Source organism: Orcinus orca, chromosome 6, assembly GCF_937001465.1.
Source record: "Orcinus orca chromosome 6, mOrcOrc1.1, whole genome shotgun sequence".
NCBI lineage: Eukaryota > Metazoa > Chordata > Mammalia > Artiodactyla > Delphinidae > Orcinus > Orcinus orca.
In genome coordinates, this window is record NC_064564.1 from 42,149,837 (window position 1) to 42,172,968 (window position 23,132).

Below are 23,132 nucleotides of genomic sequence, written 5' to 3' on the forward strand. Positions count from 1 at the left end.
TGATTTATTGAACGGAAAAGCAAAAACTGATGTAGTTCGGTAGAATATGTTTCTTTACTTTGGAACAATGGTGTGAATGAAAGTCCTACCTTCCAAGTTTGGGAAAAATTGGCCAAGAGCATAATTAGCTGGCTCTGTGATTTTGTCCTTAATTAAATTTTTATATTTGATTTTCACCTACATATAATAGAGATAATCATACACAAGAGGTTCAAATCCAGTAGTTTAACTGGGACTAATTCACAGGAAGGGGATAAGAGGAAAGATAATGAATCACAACCTTGGGAATAAAATCCTGGGGTGAATCACTGTCGTTCACCAATTTGCCTGGTTTGCCATTCCTTTCTGGCACATGAGAGAACTGAACTTCCCACTCTCATAGATGTGCCAGGTAAGCATTAGACGATTTTCTTTGTTCCTTTCCCCATGGCAGACCTTGAAGCTAGGCTGATATATATGGTGTATCATGGAATGGTAGGGCCTCCATCAGCCTAGGTCTCTGAGAAGCCCCAAGAAACAATCCTCTGAAACCGGTGTGAATATGTTGTATGAAAGAGAAATTCTCCATTCTTAGTTAAGTCCACTGAGAGCTGCAGTTGTTAACCACAGCATTAATTAACCCATATTTACTGTTACACTCCTGGGGTCGTTATAAATATGAGGTTCAAAGGTAAGAGAAGACATACTCACTCAGAACACGTTTAAAATAAATAGAATGAGGACAACAAAAATGGCTCGTTTAATGTCGAATATAATTGATTGTCAATCTGTTTTAGCAGGAAAGTAATAATAAATATGTGAATAACCTTTCTAATAAACCCCCAAAATCTTCTGAGACTCAAATTAAATAATTTATTTTCATCTACTTTGAAAAACTTAACAAGAGAATTTTATGAGTACTTTTAGTGCCCATTTTACTAAACACATATACACTGAGAAAAGGCAAGGATGATAAGGAACGTTAAAGTTTTCAACACACTAATAAATTCAACACAATTCTAGTTGTTAACAGAATGGAGTGAGAGTTGGAATATTGGGCACTTTTATGTTCGTTGTTTCATATTTCTGAAATACATTTATTTTATTAAGAAGTATCTACTTTATTATGCACAAGGAAAAATAAAGATTAAAACAAAGGATTCCCTAAGAAAGACTGTCCAATTTCTTTTTACATAATCAAATTTGTTAGGTACCACATTTTGATACCCATTGCAAAATGTTGAAAGAAAAAGATCAGGTGCTGCTAAATCAAAGATGTGGAGATAAAAACAACCTTCAAATCACTGATACTCTAATCAATAAGGGCTCAGCTTTGTATTCTCCTTTACTGATGCAAATCAAGCTAATGATTTTGGCATTTTCAGGAAGTGTTTTCTATATTTTGAATACTCTTCTTACCTCGAGTGAGGTACACAGTTGAGATTAGGGAGGCAATCAGTAAAAAGCATACACTGGGATTTTTTTTTATCGGGCACAATTGCCTTTTTACATAAATGTCATACATAATTTGTACACTGTTAAGGTCCAATAAGCTGTTTCTCTCAGTGGCCCTGGCAGGTCTTCAGTAGTATCACAGCACAACTCAACCCTGAAATGGAGTTCATCCTTAAATAAGTGAAATTTATAAAAGTCTCAGAAGTCTGGAAGAAGATGAAAAGCAGGACTAATGGAACAGCAAAACAAACCTCTTCATTTTACTTGGTATTCTGCAGCCCTTCTGAAACATGAACAACAATAGCTTCCATCATGAACCTGACAATTCTACATATACCCAGGAATTTTGTTCCTTTCACCCATGGAGAACACCAGAAAAGCAATTGCTACAACACTACCTTATTTTAATAGTATTTTCTTAAACCTTCTCTTTAGATAAATTTATATCATAAAATGAAGAGGGAGGCAGATTTACTGTGAAACTAATGAATTAAAGCTTAGGTTATGCACATGGGCCTCAGTGAGAGTTGGAGTTTGTAAAGTTTTCTAGGTGGAGAGGGAAAACCAGAGTGCATTTAAGAAGGATTTCTATGCAACCATTCCTGGTAGGATTGCTAAACAATTCTTAGAAGAAAGTTAGTTATATTTCTAATGCTTTGGCTAATTATTTTTTCATTCTAAAAGTATATTCACTTTCATACCTAGTTTTATACTTGTCATTTACCATAAAAAGTAGTAATTTATTATTTTTTTTCTTAAATGAGGCTGTCCCTTTTTCATAAAATTTTGATCTCTCCAAACCTGGATCTCCTCCCCAGGGAAAATGAGTTTGGGGGTATGTGCTACTCCCATCACTGATTTATAAAATAGAGCCGTATCACTTACTGCCATCATAATGTTACCCAACCTCAAATCTTAGTGATTTAAAACAAGCACTTATTTAGCTCATGGTCTGTAGAAGAGTGATTTCAGCTAGATTTAGCTGGACTCACAAGTCTGGGGCCAGCTGGCTGGCAGCTGAGCAAGGATGGTTTTAGCCTGGATGGCTGGGGTGACTTGTCTTTGTTCTACATGTCTCACATCTTCTAGTGAGCTACTCTGGGCATGTTCCCACAGCAGTTCTCACAGAGGGAAAGCATAGTCAGAGGAAACATACAAAAGCTTGTGCATCCCATACACGAATACCTCACTGACTAAATCAAATCACAGGGATGGCCTAACTCAGAATCAAGGGGTGCAAGAACAACTTGTAACCTTGGAAAATGTTCACTAAAGTATTCAGAATCCTTACCTTTTAAAGATACAAACAGATATTTGCAGTTGGAATTATATGAGGTTTTAATTTGCTTCAAAATAATATGAAAAGGGAGACATGGTAGTAATGAGATGAAGCAAGATTGATCAAGTTGATCATTGTTGAGGCTGGGAGGTGAGTATATAGTGTGTATTACATTATTCTCTTTACTTTTGCAAATGCTTGGAGGAGGGGCAAACCTGTATTAGCCTTTCATTGCACTAAAAGGGGCTACTTATAGCATAAATTTACTCCCTTTAGTACAGTAATTATATTATTTTCATCTAATGTATGATGGCTAGAGAAAAATGGAGAATAGAAATTACCCAATAAAATATTAGTTAACTGTATTAAAAAAAGAACAAATGTTTTATCAGTTGTATACATTTAAGGATGAGTTTATTTCTGGTTAATCTCTACATACATTTACATATTTAACAACTATTCATTGAGCCCATCTAGGTACCAGGCACACTTCCAGGCTCTGGCCATCGGGTAAAACACATGGATGAGGTTTCTGATCTTAAGGGTTTTATAGTTGTATTAGTTTTCTACTGCAGCTATAACAAATTCCCACAACTTTGGTGTTTTAAACAACACAAATAGAAAATCTTAAAATTCTGTAGGTCAGACATGCAACATGACTCTCACTGGATTTAAATCAAGATGTCGGCAGGAATGCATGTTTTACTGACAGCCGTAGGGGATAATACGTTTGCTTGCACTTTTCATCTTCTCAAGGCCTGTGTACATTTCTTGGTGCATGACTCCTTTTCTCCATCTTGAGAGCCAGCATTGTCGCATTCTTCTGTGCCTTTCTTCTCTAGTAGTCACATCTCCCTGTGACTGACTACGCCCAGGAAAGGTTCTCCATTTTTAAGGAGTCAGATGATGAAGTTGAGCCTAGCTGGACCATCCAGGATCATTTCCTCAAGATCTTTAACTTTAATTATATCTGGGAAGTTTCTTTTGCCATGTTAGGTGACTTATTCCCAGGTTCCAAGGTTTAGGATGTGGACATCTTTGGAAGGCCTTTATTCTGCCTACGATAATAGCCAAATGGTGGGAGAAAAAAAATAAAAGCATAACAAGTAAATAAGCGGAATAGATACTTTCAGACACTCAGATGTACCATAAAAATCCATAAAGTAATGATACAATAGACAGTTACTTGCAATGTGTGTTTCAGAGAAGACCTCACTAAGGAAGTGACATTTAAATTGAAATTTTTGGACAAATGGAGACTAACTTGCAGAGTTCCATAGGCAGATCATGTCTGGTAAAGGCAAAGTTAATGTAAATGCCCAAAGTGGGGAAAAAGAAAGATGGTAAAAGAGCTGGATCCTAATGAGCTAAAGGGAAAGTGGTAGCCCATGAACTAGGGAGTTAGGGTCCAGGTTTACTGGCTCGTATAGAGTCTGATTTACTCTGTTTTACTCATTTTGTATCAATCGTGAAAAAAGCCAACAGAGGGCTTTAAGGAGAGAAAAGACATAATCTGATTTATGTTTAAAAATAACATTTGGCTGCTTTGTGGATAATAAAGTGTAGTTGTCTATCCTCCACAGAACCTAATACAGGCCTTGGCTATTATATCCTAAATTAGTAAAATCCTAAATTAGTAAACTAACAAACTTCCAATATTATTAACAAAACACTCCTTCAGTAATTAATATTAGGTTTGGAAAAGGATCCAAAGGACCATTATGAGATTTGGAATGGATAAGTAAAATTGGATAAACATTTATTTATTTTACTTAAGTATTCTTCCTTCAATAGAAGTAATTCTGTTATTTGGCATTCACCTTACAGGTTTAAGTAGGAATAAGACAAAGTGTTCACATATATTTTTAACAAATCCCAGTTTACAGTGTCTGGGGTACCCCATCATATTTTTAAAGCTAAATAAGAAGAAAATCAATTAATCATACTATATGGGAATGTTCAAAACCAGTGCTATTGTTTAAATTTATGAATAGACATTAACCGTTTCACAAGGCTTATTTCCTAAATATATAGGTAAAAATTCATAGAATTGGCAGGAGATGGGTGAAAGAAATAATATCAGAAATGTATACTATTTTGATGAATGGGAGAGAATGATCCATGTTTATAACCTGCACTGTGCTGAATAGATGATCTGTATCATTTTCTCTTGTGATATAATCTGCTTAAAAGATGATTCTGTGAACAAGAAAATAATTGGGGGTAGTTTAGGTGGTAACATTTGCACATATTAGAAGTTGGTGGTTAGAAGGGAAACCAAAAAACCAAACTAATAAAATAAATAAAGTAACTATAGGAGGTATACATGAAGCTCTATCCCCTCCCTGCCTATCCTATCAGAACAAAGGTACCAATTTCTTATTTTGGCAAGGAAAGTTTCTAAAATATCCTCACTTATGTGTGGTTTTAATGTGTATCCTTCTGTCTCATCTCCACAATACACATATAACCAGGCCTATCCCTCTGGTGAAGACTTCTGGAAGCTTGATAACATTGATACAAATTGAATTACAATGTCGAATTGACTTTCTGAGAAATGAAATTACAACAGAAAAAAAATTATTTGCTCTTTCAGTACAGATAATTTTGATTAATTGTACCATTACATAAAGATTAAGTCTGAAACATTCATGATGATATTGAAATTATATGCTTTAACATAATATAAAACGTAGGTAAAACATAATGTGTAATGTAATATATACATATAATGAAAACTTTTACATATAATGTAAAACTTTACAAACTTTACATTATGGATAATGTATCCATAATGTAAAACTTATGTAAAACATAATGTAAAACTTATGTAAAACTTTAACATAATGTAAAACATAATGTAAAACAGTATAATTTTTCTTTCCCTCTGTTAAAGCCATCAAGGTGTGTGTGGGTGTGTATGTGTATGTAATAAAGCTAGAGTACACCTTTATAATAACACATACACATGGCAAATATCAATACAACTTATCAGTAATGGAAAACAAAATCAACACATATTTTAACTACAAAACCTCATCTTATTTGATGCTGTGACTGTTTTCTGATGCAGCTCATGGTCACTGTAGTAACAGTTTTGGCATTACAACATCCTGTCAGTAACCCATTCAAAACGACGGCTATTCATTGAAAAATGACATTCTTTATGAATAGCCTTGTAACATTCATATAATGAATCTATAATTATGGAACAACAATGCTGCTCTATAAAACTTCAACAGAATTAGTTCTTGCATCTGCCTTTGGTAAGTAAAGCTATAACAGAAACTAAGGCATTTGCGCTCACTCTACTCCAATGAATGAATAAGAGGAAGCCACATTCAACAAACTGCTTTATTTTCTACTCCTTTTTAAATTTCCTCTTGCCTTTCTGTAGACCAAGAGGAAATAAAAGAGCAATTACTCATATGATATTCCTATCCTGACAGCACCAGCCTCTTCTGACTACATTTATTGCTGTACTGCCAAGCCTCTTTCTGCCACATCCTCTGGCTTGTCATAGGTTTCCCAGTAAATCTCCACACGATCCATTATTTAGCACAAGCAGCATTATACATTAATTCAAGAATGAGTACTTAGGTTGAGAAATCAATAAGCAGAAGGTCTATTAAAACCCAGGTAATACTAGAAGATACCAGAAAGATTATAATCTGCTCTGTGCCTTGCACAAAAGGCACTATCATAAGCCAGCAAGAGTTCACTTGCACTGGTAACATCATTTAGACACTTTTTTACAGTAAAACATAATCACCTCCATGTTCTGACTTGCTAATAGATTTTTAGGGGGGTTCCAAGTTGATCCTCTAAGAGAAACTTTTGAAGTTTCAAATTTTGACAGACTAGAGAGTAATAGATCCACACTTTATTAGTCACCTTTCTGGGTATGAGCTGCAGTGATTGAAACATGCTAAGGGGTCTTTGGAGATGGCTTGGCCACTTATAATTAGGGAGATTCCAGAAGGCACTGCAATCTGGATAAAAATTGAAATTTACCAAACAATCTCATAATCATTTTTTTTCTCATAGTCATTTGAATGTCTTAATCTCCAGCTATTTCTCAATGTATGGGAAAGGCATGATAAGACAGAAGCAAGCAATTTTCTTCCAGAGATCGAAGGGGAATGCCTCAAATACAATTTAAGCGCCCGTATTCAGAACTTTCTTTCAAGGAGCAGCCTCTACAATGTTATTATTGTTTCTTTCCACTATTGAGTGTCAGGTGTCCATCCTGCTGAGTGCATTGATTGTGGAATTTATAGCATGACACTTAGGGAGCAATTCAGACTGCCCTCAATAATCCCACCAGGCAATGGAGTGGAAGGGAAGTACCAAATCACATCCAGACACTGCAGAGGGCATATTTCATAACAGAGACTCAGCATTCTTGAGGTTCACATGGCTACTTATGTTATTCATCCTTCATTTTATGTAAACTTGGAGAGAAGTTGGGATGGCTGGCTTCATTCAGCGGTATCTTCCTTAAAGAATAAGGACTAGGCTTTAGAGTGAGGAGAGAATGTCTTAGTGTCCATTATAAAATAACATGAAAAATTATGCTTATTCTAAGTAAGAAGGATCTGGCTGACTTTGAAATTACTCTTAAAGATATGTGATTATAATGCCAGTATACAGTATGTGTGAGTACAGCAAATGATTTTAGAATTTACCATCTAGATGAGATAGTCAATATTTCTAGCTTGTTTATTTTTATGTTTATTCTAATGGCAACTGACAATGCTTAGAGTTCCACGTGCTGCCTAAATAGAATTAAACACAGAAGTTCAAGTCCTTGCAACATATGAAGGAAAAAGAGAACGAGTAGTTTATGTTCTCAGAGTTCTATATATAAGGATATCATTCATGCCTTTTTAAAAATTAAGTGTTGCTTATCTCCATGTTGATATGCTTAGTAAAAATGTAGAACTATGAATTAGTTTTTTTGGATATTACATCAAATGGTGTAGTTTCAGTGCAATGTTTTTGTTTCTTTTACTTTTTCTGTAACTTCACTTAGTTTTATTTTCTCTGTATTAAGTACTAAGTCATGTTTAAATATAATAATGGCAAGGAAAAAGATGAAGTCACTTGATCCCAGGTCAGTCCCTACAATGAAACCATGGTTTTTTCTTCTCTAGAGATCTCAGGCATTAAAGACAATGGATCTAAGAAATTAGGTCAGATAACAAAAATAAAAATAAAAAACAACAGCAGGATCAAAACTAAGTAAGCACATTAACCACTAAAGCCCTTTCTGACTTTGTAGTGTCAGCTAATATTCACTCTGCCTTGGTGACATCCTCACTTATATATGTTTTTGAATGATATACTGTTTTTTTTTAAGAGGATCTTATTACAGCCTAATGATTCAACCAGAATGTAGGAGAAAAAAATAAAATCTGTGTGTTCTGGAGAGGCAGAGCTTGGAGACAGTTTTCAGGGGAGACACATGAATGAGACAAGTGAGTCCAGGTCTGAGGCACTACAACTCCACCACATACATTTCTAAATATTAGTTTTATATTCCCCTCAGCAAAGCAAGATGATTTTTTTTCTCAAAAGACATCAGTGCTGAACATGTCTGGGTTCTCATAAGGAAAGTGGTCAATAGAAACATGAAATTTGTAAAGAATGACCACTGATCATATTAGTTCTGACAATAAAAGTTCACATAATCTTTGCATCCAAATGAATGCTATTATCTAATTCTTCAAATGAAATCAAGAATAGGGTGAATTTTGCTCACAGGGGGAGTGTTTAGTCAGTTTAGTCTTAGGGAAGAAGAAAAGCCTTATGCTGCATACTGCTTGAACAATAAAACCTGAAAAGAATTCTATTAGATTTATTCCACCCTAATAGAAAGCAGAGTAAACATTCACTTCTGAATTACTTATTAAGAAAAGAAAAATAGAAATATTGATGAGTAGTTCTCATATGAAATGTGAAATTGTGGGACTCTCTACAACTTATTAAATAAAATAACTGTCAATTTCATATTTTTCTGAAAAAAAAACATGATTGATTTTATGGTGTATATTAAGAAGCTTAGATTTAAAGGCGAGACTTGATTAAGAGACTTTTAAAAGATCTCTCTGTTCTTCTCTATCTACACTGTCTCCTGTAGTGTTCTCATATGTTATTTTGCTGATGAAACCATTCGTGTGCAAAGGGCTCCTGAATGTATTTTCTGACTCATCCCTGAGCCCCAAATTTATATATGCAGTAGCCTACTTAAAAAATTCCATTTTGTATTCAGAGTGAGCAAGACAGAACTCATAATTTCTCCCCTCTAGAGACCCCTAATGTATTCTCCTCTTTGTCTTCCCCCTTGCAACAAATAAACCATCTAGAGGCTCTATTCAAAATCTGCAGAATCCTCCTTTTCACCAAATCCCATACATAAGACTTCATCAACCATGTATATATCGAGGTACTTAACTTTTCTTCATTTTTACAGAGACTGTCCTGGCCCAAACTACTTCTACTTCTTTCCTTTACTGGTTGCACTCTTCTGTCTTTAGCTCTCTCTACAGCCCATTTTCTGCACAGCTTCCAGAATGATCTCTAAAATGTCAACATGTCTAGATCACTTCCCTTAGTAAAAATCCTCTGCCTCTTAATCACAGCACCTGAAATAAAGTCTGTTCTTCTTATCATGGCCTACAAGTACCTAAAGATATGGCCATCTAACTCTGAATTTGTTCACCAGCACTCTTCCCATGAACTACTAGGCTCTGACCCTTGCTTTCTTTCTGTTCTTTGAACACTGAGCTCACTTCCACTGTGGAACATCTGCATTTTGTTTGTCTAGATTACTTTCCTTCAGCTATGTCAGGCTGTTTCATGTCTTTTAAATCTCAGGTTAAATGGCACCTTGTCAGTAAGGCCCCACCTCACTGTCCACTCTGAATGCCCCCGCCCCCGGGGTCCCATCCTCACCCCACGATTCCCTATGACATTTTCCGATTTCTATTTTCATTACTTTTATTACTGTTTGAATTTATGCTATACCTTTGAACAAGGATGTGTTTGTTCACCATGACATCCTTGGTGACTAGAACATCTGTGTCACAGTTAAAGGATAAATACTAAAGGATGAATAAATACTTGTTAAAATGAATAAATTTACTTGCTTTTAAATGTATTTCTACTCCATTTATAAGTTGGGTGCCTTGTATTCCATATGAATTCCTCTTAATTTTTTTTGAATCTCCTAATGTGGACTAAATTTATAGCTGCTTCCATTTATTTCCATTATAATTAGAATTTTCTGGAAAATATTTGCTGTATTTTGACATAAATTGAGGGAAAATTTGTTCCACTCTTCATTCCCAAAAGCTATCTTTAAATAGTGAATTTCTTCACACCATGCCAACTCTGTTTCCTGTAATTCTTTTCAGTGTTTGCCAGTAACAGTAAAATATGCTGTTTTAATTTGTATTTATTTTATATCTCGTGAGTTGAACATTGTTTATAGGTTTGAGGTTATTCACATCTCTTCTCTCAAATGTTTTTGTCTCTGTGACAATTTTTCTACAAAATTTATTCATGTTTTATTCAAAATACTGGAAATTAAGAATATATATTTTAAAATAAAACATGTCCCCGTTACAAAAATTCAAGTGGTCTAAATGTAAATGATCTTTACATCATTCTACATTAGAAAACTTTCCAAGAAATCACATGGAACTATCTTTCTTACTCTCTAGCACTATAAATATCTCATCGGCTCTGCTATATCTCGTCTAGAAGTTGGCCCAGTGTAACTCCAAGAATTTTAGCAAAATGACAACTGCTTTCATATAGCTTTATGTCTGTTTTGGATTCAGAAGTTTATTGGTATTGATGTTCTTATAATAAAAGTTTATTTTCTAGGTTATGGCAGGATAGAGAAGTAAAAGTAGGAATGCTATTTTGACTCTACAAATTTAAATGATTAAAAATAAAATAAAGGCAAATAATTAGGTAAGACACACTATAAGTGAGTAAGATTGATACATACTCCAGACATAGCTTAACACAGATTAATGAAAAAGTATCTGGCACATGGTATGTAGAAAGTAGTAACATTAAAGTACTATATATATTTGTTAGCTAGGATATGTGGTGATAGCACACAATCCCACAATCTCAGTGGCTTAACACAATAAAAGTTTATCTCTGTATTCCAGGGGTTCTTTGCTCCACATTCACTCAGGGATCTAGTCTGATAAAAGCTCCAACATCTAATAACTTTACCATCTGGGATATGAACTCTGCTAATTGCTGCGTCAAGGGAAGACACTCTGGAGGCATGATGCTGACTCTTTAATGCTTTGACATAGAGCAGACACATGACATGTCTGCCCACAGCCCTTTTGGCAGAATGAGTCATCAGCTATACCTTGAAATTGGACAGACCATTAAAAAGCTTAGTGTACCCATACTACTTCAGCCACAAGGTATAAGTAATGCCCTAGTGATTTGATTTCCAGCAGGATTAATATACAAAAAGATACATTTCTATATTTTATCAAAGTACTCTCTAAGTCTGTTATATTTGGGTGAGAGTCTGAAAACAATGAAGTATATAATATAGATATACACAATTTTAAAAAGTTTTGCTTGGACTATATTATCTGGAAAAAAATGGATAGATCAATTCTTGTCAAATGGAAGGAGGAATTTTTCCTTGGACTCATCCTCTCCAATTTTAATCAATGATTTAGAAAAGATATGAACTGTTATATATTGTCTACTGATAAAAATTACTGTTTAAAAATTGAGAATTTATGGCTATTACTTCAGTGACTTCTGGAAGAAAAATTAGTACTTTATGCATCAAGTTATAGTTGATCACAAGTGTATTTTACCTCCCAAATAGTAACAATTTTACATGTCAAAACATTACTTTCTTGTTGTGGCTTTCTGCTAATTAGAGAAATGAATCTTAATTTAATTTATTTTTAACCTTTCTGATTGCTTATTACATTGCAATTTTTATATTTATACATAGATACTTTTATTGGGCCTATAAAAGTCATTGTGACTTTCTATTTTATATTTCCAAATATGTGATAATTTTCTATTATTAATGATTTTTTCAGAGTAAAAATATATAACCAATAGTGTATTTTAAAATGAATAAGAAAGAAGTAAATGGAAAATTTAACAAATATGAGTATATGTTCTGGATCATAATGCTGTATTCACATGTTTCACTCATTTTTAAAATATTTGAATATTTCTTTGAGTACATTTCATTGATAGAGTATTCATTGCCTTCTTGCTTCTTCTTGTCATCTGATTTTTATTAAGTTTAAAATTATACATCATCATTTGAATGCCTGTACCTTCCATAAACGTACTTATACCTCTACCATTACTCTGCTGTAAAGAAGGCACTGCAGTCGTTCTTAAATAGATCTTTGTCTGAGAAAGGAGAAAAGAAGCAGATCAGTTATAGAAGTTGTAAGATAAACCATGAAAAATATAACAAAGCCAGAAAAAGGAGAGACCCATCACAAGAAATTTTGTTAAGAGACAGCATCATGCATTGTCAAGGGCTGATTTACATGTAGGTTAGCCTGAACAGAGGGCAAGACCTCAAGAAGCCAGAATAAGAGTATTTGATTTCCCCAGGGATGAAGGTAGATAAAAGAAAATAGATAATATTATGTGTTGGGTGTTCAGGGGAGCGAGGATGAATTGAGAATTGATGAAGAAGAAAATAAAGGGGTAAAGCCTGAGCATACTGGCAATTTGAATTTAATGTTATATTGTGTAAATTACTTAACTATAACATGTCAACCCAATATATTACTCATGGTGTAGTGTATTTACTTTCTACCGAACTCCTGGCAGTAGCATGTATGTATAAGAGAGGGGGGAGGAAGGAGAAAGGGAATGAGGGAGAAGAAGGGAGAGGAGGGGAAGGAATAAGGGGAGAGAGAGTAGGATGAGAGAGGAGGGAGGGGGAGGGAGGGGGAGGGAGGGGGAGGGGGGAAGGATGGGAATAAATGAGAGAGAGAGAGTTTTATATCTTTCGAAAACCCCAATTTGGTCTTTGGTTTCCATTTTGGAATGAAAGTCCCAATGACATGATAATTGCCATTTCATTTAATCTTTTTTTTTCCTAGGAAGATTGCTAATTCCAAGAAACAGACATATTAAATATTGGGAAATGCATTCCTTGAAGCCCAAGTTTCTTTCTGATGATGTGCATGGGTCAAGATTCTCTGGAAATTAAACTTTTTTAAAAGAGGAATCTCTTTTCAGGAACAGTGCAAAATCAAATTATATTGCTCCCACATATATCTCTGAAGAGTTAACTTAAATTGACATTATTACTTCCTTAAAAGAACTAACCTGTAGATTAGTTTCTGATAAATATGTCATTGCTTTCCGCAATTTAGCTTTGAATAATGGCTGGTTGCATCAAAGTCTTCTAGTTTGGAAATCTAGCATTGATGGCTTTTCTTCAGTTTACAGTTCTTATATTCACTAAATTTTGTCACAACTTCAGCTGAAAATTCTTGAGACTCACACTTTCCTCTCATTTCCAAATAATACATTCAATTTTTATGTTTACACATTCCTTTGGAAGTGCTTTTTGATGTTTCTAGTTCATTTTTACTTCCATTCAATCCTGCTAATATTTCCTCTATACAATCCTGAAATATTTAGAGATTACTGTTCCCAAAATAATCATTACAAGATCTCATTGTTTCTGTTCATGGGAATAGGATTTGACTTAGATATTTACACCATCATTATGATCAAGCCACTTAAACCTTTAATAGCACCAGTTTTCTCCTTAAAAATTCCACAAAATTGGAGTGAATGACCGAAATTCCATTCAGCGTTAACACACTATGATACTGTGATATTATTGTCTACCAAATTAAGCTTGAGATATGTTTTTCAAGTTTCTCTTCAAATTAACCCATCTTAAATTTCCAACCTTATTTCCACTGTTGCCCGATGTGTATTTTCCACTGTTGTTAATCACCTTCTATAAATGGACTCCATGTTTATCTATGTTGACTTGACTTTGGCAGTATTATGACCTCTGTCAGAATGTTTCTTTTTATCTCTGAATTTTGCTCTCCATCCAAGTCCAGAAAAGGACCTACATTGGCTATTTTCTACTGTATTAAAATATAACTCATTTTCCTCTCATAGAACATTCCTTGCTTTCCATTCCATATGGGTATCTCTAATCCATTTTGGAATTCTGGGCTAAAACATATATATTAGAAATTACATTTATGTAGTGTGATTCTTCTCTAATTCATTTCTTTTGTGTAAATTGAAATAGCACTCTGGTTTCTTGCACTTATATCTTCTCCTCATGGTTTAATTGTTAATTGTTGCTATTTTTCTTTTGGGGGATCTCTGTATGCATTTCTACTTTAAAATGTAGTTCACGCTGAGCTGTATGGATTCCTTCAGTTTAGTTCCTATGTTTTAAGACAACATCAAATTGTCTACCATTTTTTGCATTTTTTTTCTGTTCAGTTACCATTTAGTTGCTCTTTAATGGCAGAATTTTCTACTCTATTGCTAAATAAGCAAAACCATACTTTTTATTGTGATCATCAAAATGGGGTGGACTCATTTAGGAAATAATATTCCTAAATTGAATATTGAACAGAATTGAACAGAAAAAAAGTTGCAAATCACTTGAAATAGCATCTCTAAAGGTAACTACTCATACTGTTATTTGAAGATTCTTCCAAACATGTTTATTTTGATATATGCCTCCATACATTTGTGTGTGTGTGTGTGTGTGTGTGTGTGTGTGTGTGTGTGAAAAAGACAGGAGAGGGGAGAGAAGGGAAAGAGGGTGAAGACAGAGAGAGACAGAGAGGAGATCACATGTGGATACTTGGTTGTGTATCTGGTTATTTTAAATCAATAAGATGAATTTTTTCTGACGCATTTTTAATGACTACAATATGAAATGGATAGATGTACCATAACTTATTTAACAAGTTCCTATGGAATTGTTTGGTTAGTTCTTAATTTTTAATGTTATAAACAAGGCTGCAGTGAACAATTATGAGCACATATCTTTGTGTACCTTTCATTTTTGCCTTATAAAAGTACTCAAGGTGGATTTGATGGGTCAAAAATACTTATAGTTAAAATAAGACTAAATAACTAGAACTGCTTTATTCTGCTTTCTCACATAATAATGGCATTTTGGTCTTCTGCTATCTTTCTGTATGGAGACATATTATAATAAAAAGATGTATAAAATTCCTTAGTGAATTCATAATGTATCTTTAAAGAAGACACAGTGTATTACGATCTCAATGAGTAGTACTTGGTATGATATTTATGAATTTTCATGCTTACTTATGTGTGTGTATGTATGTGTGAAGGGAATCTATTTTATACAGTGATGATTCTCATAGCTTACCTCCATAAGACAAAACTATTGTTACATACCAGGCAATGTTAAAAAGCTTCTTTCTGTATTATTGTACAAAGATGGAAATGGAGAAACAATAACTTACCAAAGGTTGTCGTTATTAAATTATATTACTAGATTTCTACCAGTTCCTGAGGTCTCACAACTAAAAATTGTGTAGGGAGGAAATCAGCTATCAAAATAAAAATAACTTTTAATCAGTCTTCCACAAAAGAAGCAGATTTTGCTGCAGTCCTGTGGAAAGCCATAATCTGTGGCTTTTCTGAAGATGCAAATTGCTGTTATTTTTAGAAAAATAGTAAAGAATGGCAGATACATCAGGTACAAAAACAAGCCTGAGATTTTTTTTTTTTCCTGTGGAAAACAGCAAAATTGGTTTGGAAAGTAAAATTGTGATGTAAACCAGTAGATAACAGCATGGTTCTAACTTCAGACCCAAGCTTTGCTTTAAAGAATATTAGCCATGAGTCATCATTTCTCCTGTGTAGAATTTTTAAAAATGCATATTCTAACTTAGAAAGAAAACTGAAATATATTGAGTTTACTTTAATAACTGCTACTTCATTTAACTTAATTTCACCACAAGAATGACAGTGTATACTATCCAAGCCATTGTGGTGATGAAAAAACAAAGCCTATGATGGTGCATCCAGTGTCGGACTGACACTCAAACACAGATTATATGCACTAAATGTGTTTGAGTGTTAGTCCATAATACAGAAATATTATTCCCTAATAGATTAAAAGAAGATGAGTAAAGCTTGTCTCCTATAAGTGAAATTGATCGAATATAAACCTTTCAGCCATTATTAATGGTCTGGGAATACCTTGCTGTTATAATAGGTAGTAATTAACTGAAAAAAACATAATTAATTAGGGTAGCAAATTGTATTGGGTGAAAGAAAACAATGATCTTGACAAGTCCTTTATAATAAACCCTTGATTTCACGTTAACTTCCTGTGTTCCAAATGAAGTATCAGTTGCTAACTATCTATCTACTATGAATACAATAAGCAATGCCTGCATCCTTAATGATTTTCCCAGATCAAAAAAAATGTAACTTCATGGAGGCATAAGCATTCCCATATCTTAAAAGGCCCATGACTCTTCTCTTATTGATGAAAAACAATTAATTCCTATTAGTTAATTTAATTATGTTGAATTTAGCCAGAAAAGTCTCATTATCCCTTGGTGTTTGTGGTGACAAAATACAGTTTCTAGACCAGCAAGGTAATCAAGCTTTCCAAGATGAAGTGTTTTTGAGGCCAGCCAGCTCTCCTTCTTTTTTTAGAAATGCTTTCCACTATGTATCATATCTTTTTCCACTACAAAACTTACTGTATAAATGTACAATAATTAGTTAACATTATACTTGGTAAAAAATGATATAGTTAAAATGTTCTCTGAGATTTTTTTAAGAGAAATAACTATGCAAATAGGTTAAAAATAATATACCAAAGAAATATACCAATAATACACCTTGGTTTGTACCAAGGAAAAACATTTAACACAGTAAAAAACCTTATCTATCTATCAATTTATTGTGGTTAAATTCAAAACCATACTTTAATTACTGTAGTTATTCAGTGGCTTTGTTCACTCTAATTGTCTGACAAATCACGGTTGTTAAGTAAAATTAAAACAGAATGAGAGCCAGAAAATCTTGTTTCATTAAATTACATATTCACATTTGATATGCAAAGATGTAAATATGGACAGGTTTCATTTATTTAATTTTTACAATTATTGATGGTAGAAGAGATCCAGCACCAGGTAAAAGAAGAAATAAATTTAAATTTCTCTGCATGATGAGAAAATAGATGTGTATAGTGAATGTATACTTGAATGCAATGACTCCTGGTCTCTCTCTTTTCACGTTCAACGTTCTAATTGGTATCTAGTACTCTCTTTTTGTATCATCTCATTTAATCCATTCTCTGCATTCTTCTGTTCTGTCTAGACTGCTAGGAGTTTGGCTTCTATGGATTGCAACTCTGTATTTCTTGTATTTAAGTATCTGGTTGGATTTTGCTAATAATATACTTAAGTACAAATTAGAAGTGATTGTGGAACAAGAAATTAGGATGGTTATTTGCCCCATTGGCGTTGTCATGTTCTATGGTTACACCACCTATTAAATGGCTTCTATTCTAGGCTTCAAGGCGTTTTCATGCTCTGACACCACTGTCCTTTGCCCTTGCTCTGTCAGGCCAGGTTGGTTATGATGTCTTGCTTTTAGTCTTGAGTATTTAACATCCCTGTGCTTAACAAGCACATCTGTAAATAATCTCTTCCTCAAACTTTCCTCAGTTAAGCATTTTAGCATACCATCTGCCTTCTTCTGGATCCTAAATAGTCACTGGTGTCAGGATCAGCCCAGGAGGTAGACGTTCACAGTAGGCTACTTAATTATTTGAAGAGTGGGCTACTTAATTATTTGAAACATATTTTTGCATATCTGAACCATTTTCAAAGACCATTTAGTAAAAACATCAACTAATTGTGAATCTACTACATTTAGTAGCAAAAGAATTTTTCATACCTCATGTCATTCAAGGCCATGATATATTCAAGGCTAGGCTAATGTTTTCCAAGATGGAGTCTAATTTGTTTTAAAGGATAAATATAATATCATTCCATATACTGTATAAAAAGTGGTTGGCCTGTTCTTAATGTGAGCATACATAAATAAATAATGTTCTTAAACTTTGAAAATGGTCATACTTTTTATATTCAGGGCTGTTACTATATATACTTTTTGATTAATTGCTTAAAATTAAAGTAACCAAACAAATTATTGGGTACAAAAATCAATAACCAAATAAAGTAAAATTAAAACAACAAAAATAACCAGGCTCGCTGAATATCACTCTCTTTTGGACAATTTGTTGTTCTTTGACATGCCTCATGTCTTATAATTTTGGCCACTTATATTTATTTATATTTCAGTAAAATGTATTAGTCTTATCTACTTATCATTTCTTGATAACAGAAACCTGCTAAAAATTTTAACATAATAAGAATTGTCATATTATGATAGTAATGGAAGTAATTTAACTTTTATGCCTAAACATTATTATTGTTTACAAGAAATGAGATGTCAAAAAATAGCAATGATTTTGCTGTTTTTAAAATAAAATCTTCTTCATGAATTAATACTTTCAATTCAAGACAATTTTATCAACTAATTACAGGTTCATGTGCCAGTTAGAAAAAAAAATCTTATTGAAGAATGTATCCCCATCACTCTATGTGGGAGAGTTTTTATAAACACAATATACAGGAATAGAATATATTGACAAAAAATATGGCAAGAGACATTCCTTCCCATATGATTGTTTAAGGGCAAAGCAGAAAATTAAAATCAGGTGTGTTAGGTTTAAATCCCAATATACTGTAAATTATCAGGGATATCAAAATTTATCGTAACTAGGAACTGTTAGTGAATGGGGTCAATGTGAGCCAATAATGTTGGATAGAACTTAAAACAGTGGACAGTTTAAAAGTCAGAATAAGGATCTAGAAAGCTGGGGGAGGGGTATTCATTCCAATTCTGAAGCAGAAAATAAATCAAAGCCCTATTCCCTGATTATATGTTAATAGGCCTAACATATAGGCCTAATTAACATTTTCCCAAAATGAAAAGGAAAGATGAGGATTATAATTGTAAGGGAAATACAGTACAATTAGGAACCAGGAGAAGTATGATTTAGTTTTAGCTTTGTTATAAGTGACTTTGGGGAAAGATGTCTTTAATATTCCTGTGCTTCATTTTCTACACCTGTTCACTAGAAATTAAACTCCCACCCTAAGTAACCGTCTTAATCATTCTGAAGATTAAATTCAATAATGCACATGAAAGTGCCTTGTAAGACACGGTGTGCTATACACACATTTTACCTTTATTAAGAAACACTTGCTACTATGTTATTCACAGGCTACATATCAGGGTTCCCAGTTTAAATATCACTCACCAACTATGGAAAAAGGCACTATTATGCTAAAACATGATAGCTAATTACATAAATTTATTCAACCACAAAATTACTTTGTTAATACATAAAGGAACAGATTTGTTATGTATGTTCTTGCAAATGAATACATCTGTGTAAATAGTGACCTCCACAGGTTACTTCATTTTTTTTCTTTCTTCTTTTCCTAATAAAATAATATTTGCAGACATAACTCTATCACTTATAAACACAATAAGATTCATCTAATTTCACATCCATGGTCAAGGGCAATAATGATGAAACATGACACTACTAATGCAGAGCATAAATAAGGAATGTAAATGTTCTTTCTGTGGGTTGAATAATTATTTTTCTTTTATTTCAATGTCTAGAACAGAACCAATAATGTGAAAAAAAAAGAGATATTAATGTGATACTCTTTTTATAACATGTATTTTCTTGGATTTCTCTTTGAATTATTTTGTTAATTTCTTCACTGCCTCACTGGACTACCTTTATGTGCCAGAAACCTTTTTTAAATAACAGATAATGTTTAGGTACATCATGTTGAGTGTGGGATATCCAGTACAGATCAACTTTGAGAGTTATCGTTTAAATTTAAGTAAGTCGGCTATAATTAAATCCTTTACTTTTACTGTTTGCTTCCTGTGTCTTTGCTTCCCCATGGAAACTGCAATCCATGAGTTAATGTTTATTTTTTAAATTAAAACAATTAGTGGCCTATAACAATCTTTGGGAATTATGAGATAGTGAGGAAGCATGATAAAAAAAAGGGACAAATTAGCTCATCTTAGTTTTCTACCAGTAATCTCTTAGAGCTAGCACAGTCCCTCCATCTTTCATGGATTGAAATGTGTTTATATCAACATTATTATCTATTGAGTAATGTGTGTATTCTATGATAAGCAGTCATGAGATTTTCTTTTATTTCCTCTCAAAGACGTAATAAGTTTATAGAGATAACAGACATAATTCAGTGACTAATGGGAAACAATATGTACATAAGCATTAAATCTGTCTAAAAAAACTATTAAAAAGAAATGCAGAAAATCAGAATAAAGGGCTACTGTACTCATGGGAGTTCTGGTGGTGGGAATCAGTTAGAATTTGGGTAGGGTTTGATGAATGCTGAAAGAAAGGCTTCAGTCTTTTCCCACTAGAAAGGAAAACAAGTGGACCCAGTCTTGGCATAGGGACAGACCTGATTAGCTGGAGAAAATAATGAATAAGTTTAAATTTAATTCATTGGGTGGTGCCAGTTTTAAGGCTTTGAGAAGCGAGAAGCCTTGAAATGGTCATTGCGCGTTTGTCGGCAAGGGAGATGAAAAAGAAAGTTGCCTTAAAGGTAATGGGCTTTGCTAGCATGTGCAGGCTGGACTGTCCTCATTATCACTGTAATTTTAAAAGAGGTGATAGTTACTGAACTCCAAGTTTATCCCAAGCAATAATTGGAGTACTTCTATGTTTTATCTCATTTAGTATTCTCATGAATTCCATGAAAGAAATACTCAACATATTTCCCTTTGCAGTTGAAAAAAAAATCAGAAAGATTTTATAAATTGCCCACGGTTACAGGGTTAATTAGTGATCTGTCCTCAGAGGAACTCAGATCTCATTAAATTGGAGGAGGAAGACTAATAAATTGGTGATGGCCACATTCATGAGTAGTTTTCATGTAATTTAAAATATTAACATCTAGGAACATTTTGAAAGAAATTAAAAGAGTAATGAGTGGGATAACATAATCATATGTTTAAACTAATTAAAATATAATAAATAATTATTAATATATTAGTTGTATTGCAAAAGTAGACAGAATAATAGAAATCTTGGAAGTAGATACAGATCCATATAACAGTATTTACTATATATAAAGATGACCTTTTTTTCATATAGGAAAGGAAGAATATCCTTACCATTTTAGAATAGTTAAAAAATAAAAAACAATGTTATATTCCATTCTCATACTATGTGTAAAGGTAAAATTAAACCCAAGGGCTCCAAGAATTGTTTTTTAAATAATAAAGTCTCTTGAGAAATAGAAGAATATATAAATTAACATAAATCTAAAATAAAATAAAAGGCAAGGGATTATAAGTGCATAAAAATTATATAAGAAATCATAAAGGAAAACAAAACACTGACATGAAAAATAATTTCATAACAAAGAAAATAGTCAATTTTCAAATGACAAATTAGGATAAGTGTCTTCAAGGTGTTAGAAACATAAGGGTTAATGTCATAAAGATACTAATAATTTCACAAGTCAGGAGTAAGATTTGAAAATTAGAAAATAATAATACACTGATAACAGTGAACAAAATATGAAAACAAATTTTTCAAAGATATTCAAACTACCAACAGTTACTAAAACATTCAAACTAATATTTGAAGAAATGCCAAATCAAACAAACACAAAATACAGTTTTATTAATTAATAACATATGAAACAGATGATAATGTAGGCAAGGATAGAAGGAAAAAGCATTACTAAGAAATAAATTTAGGTACAATCTTAGTAGAAGGCAATTTGGAAATATTAAAAGGAATCTCTTACATTTCTATAAACATTGATCCAATATTTACACTTCCAAGAATTTATCTTGAGAAAACAATCAGAAATATGCACAAATACAAGAATTTTCTTTACATATTTACAGCATGGTCCCATTTTTAAAAACAACTAGGAAAAAATAAATACATGAGAATGTTAACATTAATATTTCTGAATGAATAAATGATACATTTTTTATAAGCAAATTTTTTTATATAACTTTATAAATCAATTTCAAGTAATAACTTACAAAGACAAAAAACACAGCAAAACTGGGATTCAAACCTAGGTCTGTCTGACTCATGTTTATTAGTATGTACTTTGCACAACAGTATCCTGTGGATAGTAGAAGATGGGTATAAACACTTAGGATCTGCCTGAAATTCACTAAGTGCTCAGTAAATAGCTGTGGTTGCTTGTTTTGTGGTGGTGGTAGTATTCATAGTGGTAGTAATAGCAGTAATAATAGAATTAATGGCAGTGGTAGAAGAACAATAGAAGCCAACAAAGAAGTGCTTGTAGAAGTAGCAAAAATAGTAATCATGGCAGAATACAAATACAATTAAGGTTTCTAGTAGTTGACAGTAGAAAGTTAAAACTAGAAAAGTAGTAGATTGTTTAGTCATTATTTAGTTGGAAATGTGATACTGTTTAAAAAAAAATCTGAGATGCCACATAATAGTTGTGTGGCCTTGAAAAATCTGATATTGATCTCTGTTACCTTATCTATAAGACAAGATGCATAATTTTATACTTGGTATTCTCACATAAGAATGAAATATCATAGTGTGTGACAAGCATCCGAAACAATACTGGACCCTTGGTGTAAAGAAATAGTTTTTCTTCCATCTGTTTCCTTAAAATATTGTATGAATGATTTTATTTTCATTAAAAAGTATTCTTCATTAAAAATGCTCATATAGAGTTTTTAAATTACTATGTACCAATCTAAATACAGAATTTGATGATTTTAAGCATAATGACGTCATACCCTGTACCCTTTTTCACATTATGGTTTCATTTTCAAGTATATGTACTTCTCCTAATTCAATGGTAGTATCCTCCAAGGAAGAGGCTGGGTGTAGTATATTTATTATTCCTAACTCTTGACATGGTACCTGGAAAATAGAAGGTGCTTATTTTTTTAGTTGAGTTTAAGAAGCAAGAATAACAGGCTAACTATTATTAACAGAAAAGTGGAGATGAGTAGGCAATGCAACTTAAAGCTACTGTTTTATTTTTTTATTTTTTAAAAGCTACTGTTTTAAGGTGGACACATTCACGAACATGAATTCCTAGGAAATAACAGAAAGACTATATTCCTAGGGAGTAATTAAGAGAAAGCTAAGAAACTTTAGGAAATACTGTCAATAAGGAAAGTGTTGCAGTTAATGAAAATTGGAAGTGAAGTTCAGTGCCTTTGCTTTTGAGAGCAACTAGGTATGTGTTCAATA